Genomic DNA, 6044 nt, shown 5'->3' on the forward strand with positions numbered 1-6044 from the left:
CCCCAATAAACTGGCATGCAACTTCTGAATGGCCGTTGACAAACCACCCCACCTTTTCTGTTGTACCTTAGTAACTGGGGGGGGGGGCAAACTCTCTGCTTCTTTATCATCTTTCCTTTTCTTTTTCTTTTTTCTTTCTTTTTCTATTTTCTTTCTTATTCACTATTTTTCCTTCGAGAAACACTGCTCTAGCATCCAGCTTCCCCATCCTTGTGCTAGGCGCGGAGAAAAGGCCACAACAGAACAACGCTGAGAAGAAAGGCAATGCCATCCTTTGCCATAAGAGACATCTTTATACCAAATTATCAACTTTTAAAAAAAAGAGCTGAAAGATTTTCAAGTAATCCTTGTTTGCTATCTTGAACTGAAAGTTACATCATCTGTCAATGTTCATCAAACTGTTGTCTTGGTTCACACAACATGCTAAGCTTTTTTTTTGTTTGTTTCATCATGTTTTATTGACTAAGCCACAATTGGCTGGGTTCATACAACCTGCTGAGCTGTCAGCCAAGGATCCAAACTGCTGTATAACAGATGGGTTCATGTATCGCACTGTGCCATAATGTGGTTTGTTTAGCTGTGACTTTTTACGTTCTTTGAACCCCGCTCACTGGGGTTGTAAACCATAGCTTCTAGCTTAGCATACAGTGCAAACCAGCCAATTGTGGTTGATTCAGTAAATTATCTTTGAACAAGCAGTGGCACAGGGCACGGTATGAACTAGATCCTTGTTCTGGGAAATCACAAAGCACCATCAAATAGTAGTAAATCAACCCAGCTTTTTTTCAGCCTTCTTCCTCCCAGCTGTGTGGTGTAGCACGGTTCTCAGGCTGAGATTTACGGGAGCTGTGATTCCAACTACCTCCAGACATAAGGATGGGAAAGTCTTAGATAAGTAGTTGACAGCTTTGGGCTGAGCTGTTGTTTCCTTTTGAACATTCTTTGAGATTGCCCTGAAATAAGCATTTAAAAACTTAAAAACAAAGCAATATAATATTCTTGTTTTTAAAAATCCGCACACAATGCCTTGCAGTCTTTTTATGTTTTCAGACATGGTAAAACCTTTCTCCATGCTAAGGTCAGCAGCAGCGTTTAGGGACTTAGCAGGCAGGAACTTATCTTCAGTGACCAGAGGGAGCCAGCCTTTAGATCTGCCAGCAGTACTGACAGCTAGTTGGGAGGAAAACCCACTGAGCCCACCCCAAGCTTGTGGCAAGGAAACTATCCTGTTCCTGGCAAATGCTGAACAGAACCAGAGGGAATTGGATTTACAATTCAAATTGTTCATTAACCTCTAGGAAGCTCATCTGGAGCTCACAGTAGACATATTTACTTGGGTGTATTTAACAAACCAAACAGGTTGTTTTCTTGATCCAGTTTGGTATTTATATAGCTTTCAAGCAATTTGACACTTGCAGACAGGAAAGTTTAGAACCCTTGATGGTAACTACGGAGCCAGAATGTTTCACTTGCAACATAGGCCCGTTCTCTCCTTTAAATTAGTGTTTATTGGTTACGTGTATATTCTGCCTATGTTATTATTTATTTATTTTTCTAACTGATATAGCCACCCATCTCGTCTATATGACCTGGGCGGCTTACAAACCGTTAAAACGGTGTAAAAACAACCAAACAGTATCTCAATATGGTTATTTGTTTGGATTGCCAATCAGAACAAATAAGATCAAGCCTACCTAAAAGTAGCCGAACGTTAATAAAATACATAAAACGTGCAAAAATCAGTAAGAACATTAAAACATTGCTAAACAATATCTATTTATCTATCTAACCAGAAGCTTGCAGCTCCGTTCTGACTCTCTCCCCTTTCCTTCATAACACCCCTATCAAACAGGCTAGCTTGGAAGCTAAGAATGAATTTACCTGCCCTGAATGGGGATTGGGCCTGAATCGTCACCTGACATTCCAGCTGCCTGGTTCCTCAGTGTTATTCCAGCATTATTCCAGCATAATGGGATAAACCAGAAACAGTACTTTACATGGTAAGCCATATACTGGGGGAAATGGGCGGCATACAAATTTAATAAATAAAACACAAAAACAAACCTATAAATAAATATACTATGGCTGACTAACAACAATAGCTCTGTTCACAAACCACATTAAGCCAAAACTAAGCTTAGTACACTGTGTGAAGAGTGTATATGTAGCTCTTCAGGTTCATTCACTGCGATAAACCACAATACAATCAATCAATGTGTTTGATTTTGCCTTAACGTGTACGAGGCTGACGTTGTAAACCATATTTTCTGGGTTCATGTCTGAACCTAGCCAACTGTGGTTAACTCAGCAATGGTAAAGGGAACCATGGATTTGCACAATGAATGTTTGCATAAGACACTTGCCCACGTTTAACATAATCATAGTTTGTTCATTTAATTCACAATACAGGCTGAATCCGAAACTAAGCACATTGCCTGGGATCACACAATATGCTAAGATAAAGTGTAGTTTATGGTTCAGTAGGTCATATAAGCATAGCCAACATGTTAATCCAGCCTCTTTCTCTCTCCTTCTCTCCCCCATTATGACTTGGCAGTACAATATTCCAGACTATCAGCTGCATGTCACCTAGATCAGGGTTCCTCAATCTTGGCAACTTTAAGATGGGTGGACTTCAACTCCCAGAATTCCCCAGCCAGCAAGGCTGGCTGTGGAATTCTGGGAGTTGAAATCCACTTGTCTTAAAGTTGCCAAGGTTGAGGAACCCTGACCTAGATGGCAGAATTCTCCAGTATACATAAGCAGGATCCTCTTGAAAGAAGAATGCTTATCTTAGCATGTAGCAAAGGGAGATCCATCAATCCCACCTGTTTCTTTAGAGGAAAAATTTTCATCTTTTAAAAATTAAAAGAAAGAAGCAACATACCAGGGCTAGGGGGAAAAGCAATTGTTTCTGAGCCTCTGATTAACGATCAGAATCTCCTAGAATCTGAAAAATTTCAGAGAAGCAAGCAGGAAAATTTGTGGCAGTAATTCCTTTATCTCTAAGGAATGGGTAGCACGATTGAGCTGGAAATATTGTGTAAGGTTACTGTCATTTTCAAATATGTGGGGCTATTAAGCTTTATGGTCTCTGATATCTATTTTCTCTGAAGTCTATTTTCTATGCAAGCTCAGGAACTGTGAGTCTTAGATAACAGACCAATCTTACGTATTTTTTCCATTGGAGATTCTCATGAGATCTGTCTGGGTTTCATAACCCTCTACTTTCATTTCCTCTACCACTGGTTATTTTGTGTGCAAATACTTAAGGTTAACAAGGATTTTTTTTCTCCCACCTTTGTTTTAAATAAATGTTGTTTATACCTTGTGAAAGTGCTCTAACTTCCTAGTTACATACCTTTTGCTATGGAGTTAGGAAGTGACTACCCAACTTATTTCATTTTCATCATTTATCATTTTATTTTTCAGTTGTCAAAAAGGAACACAGGCTGTGGGATCCCTTTTTATCTCACCTGCTAGGATCAGCACTGGGGATCCCAAGAAAAGGCATCTCCATGGAAACAGATGTTGCCAGCAATAGCAGCTACACCAAGACAATAAGGTAGGACAGAGAGTCTCTGGAGAAGGTTTCATCCCATTTACTCAACCTTGTCACTCCAACTCCTTTCATTTTTTAATGTCTACTAATGTACATAACAACAGGGCAAGACAGCCACTTCTGAGTGTTTCTCAACCTCAGCAGCTTTAAGATGGGTGGATTTCAACTCCAGAATTCCACCAGCCAGCTTGAATTGAAGTCCACCCATCTTAAAGTTGCCAAGGTTGAGAAACATTGAATTTGACCAAGATCACCCTATTCCCTACACTTGAGCTCAACTCCTGGTGGACACATCCATGGTGGGGTTTTCTTGGCAACAGTTAGGAAATGGCTTACCATTGTTACTTTCCAAGATATTTTTTAACCTACAGCCCCATCATCCCTAGCCTGGAAAGCACCATGCTGGGAAATGTTGTCCAATCATTCAGATACTATCCTTGCAAGGATGAAATTTTGACTCCTGAAAAATGAGTTTGCATTCAGACAATATAGTGACCCATTTTTAAATCCATTATAGTATATGGAATTGACCCAGTTTTCTGGGTTCTCACAACCCACTGAACTAAGAACTAATAAACATGGGCTGAGTTTGCATACCACCCTAGACCAAAATGTAATGGATTAATTTGTGGTTCAGTGTGTGTTGCAAACAGCTTGAATGTAAAACAGTTTCTAGCCGATAAGGATGCCCACATGAGCTGTGTAATGGCTGAAGGAAAAGGACTGTGAGCAGATGATCACTTACAATATCAATGCAGAATTTCTCAAGTGGGGGAGACATTGCTAGTTTTTTGAGTAGTAATATTTCATTGTCAGAGGGACTGCAGAAGGTAGTCACCTGGATGTTGCATATCAAAGTCATGCTTGCCAAAACTTTCTCAAATTCACAAGCTCGTTTCCCTTATGCCTGCAGAAAGAATGTGTAAGGAAGCAATGATTTGATTGCCCTTTGTTTTCTTTCTATTAGAAGACAATGGCATCAAAGCAATACATGTTAACAGTGGGAGAATAATAATAGACTAATCTTATGAAGAATTTGGCTGGGTTCCTTTATTGTGCTAAGCCATAACATGGTTTTGTGAAGCTCTTGGCATCTGCCTAACCAAAAGTAATTTTTTTTCAAGCAAGATTCTCACAGAGTCTCTTTAAGAAGATTTACTGTGAAGAAAGGATTGGGATGACAAAAATTCCAGCAACTGAACAATTCCCATCTCCAATCCTATATCCCACAGGACACTGGGCAGAACATTCTTCATTTTCTCTTTAACTGCCTTCTCATGAACTAGCAAAGTGGTGTTTTCACTGATAACAAAGGAGGTTGCAGCTGGTTGCTTGGTCTCCTGGATCATGATCAGTCTGGGAACCAACCATTACAGACTTCTTCAGTTTGGGCTTTGCATATGGATGAACCCAGCCAACAATAACAACCTAGTTGTCTAAGGATAACCAATTCTGGATTATTCAGTAAAGCTGTGACTGAATAACCTATGTTTTAGCATTAAATGTGAACCCAGCTGCTGATCTATGAGGCTTTTCCCCCTTGTTTTCTAGGAAATCATTTTGCATAAATACAGCATTCCTTTGCACCATTTTCTGCCTATTATATGCAGAAGAGCAAAGTGAGATTCCAACAGAATGTCATTTTTTTGAGCTTCTGGGTGCTGAGCGTTCTACTAATGGGCTTCATTTGGCCCAAAGAATGTAGCCCATTTGCATGTGACAGATTTAGAAGTATTACAAAAATGATGTGTTTATGAACTTACATTAAAGCAAAAGAGGTCATTAATGTTTCTTTTTTTTTCAGATAAGTCGGGAAATTGCTAAGTGCAAGATTTTAACCACAGCAATAACTTGGCTTCTTCTGAACATCTGGAGCTGATCCAGCAGATTATTTATTTAGTTATTTATTTATTAAGGCAAAAAGGAGTTGAAATGCTTGGGCTTGAAATATATTGCTATTTTTGATGCAAGTCAGCGGTTGATTTCCCCTGATGAGGAAAGGAAAAGAAGTCCAAAAATGGAACACCATGAAATAGCAGGCATGTGTAATCTCTCCCAAGATACTTTTTTCTGGCAAAGCAGCTACAAATGGAAATAGATAGATAAATGATCTGTTTTTCAAGGACTGGAAGGGTGTTCACATAACATGATCAGGTAACAGAAACACCCTGCTTCTATTTTACCCTGGCTATATTTGATGGCTTTCTGGGGGCTAAGACTATAGAACAATCATCATGTCCAGTTAGCAGTAAGAGGAAGTTAAAAACAATTATCCATTGTTGGTTGGTTTCAACAGTTCCGGGGAATGCTAATTGGAAATGCAAATCCAGTCCTGGTTTGGATAAGACACTTACCCAATGGAACACTACCAACTGTGTTAAGGGGAATAGGATGGGTACACTATGGCAGCATACCCTGAGACAGGGGGCTTGTGCACCCAGACATATCCAGACCTAACTCAATGGGGGAGCAGAAACACACA

The sequence above is a fragment of the Python bivittatus genome, unplaced genomic scaffold (assembly GCF_059951505.1).
Source record: "Python bivittatus isolate LINGU-HERP-01145 unplaced genomic scaffold, Pbiv_v1 ctg000310_np1212, whole genome shotgun sequence".
NCBI lineage: Eukaryota > Metazoa > Chordata > Lepidosauria > Squamata > Pythonidae > Python > Python bivittatus.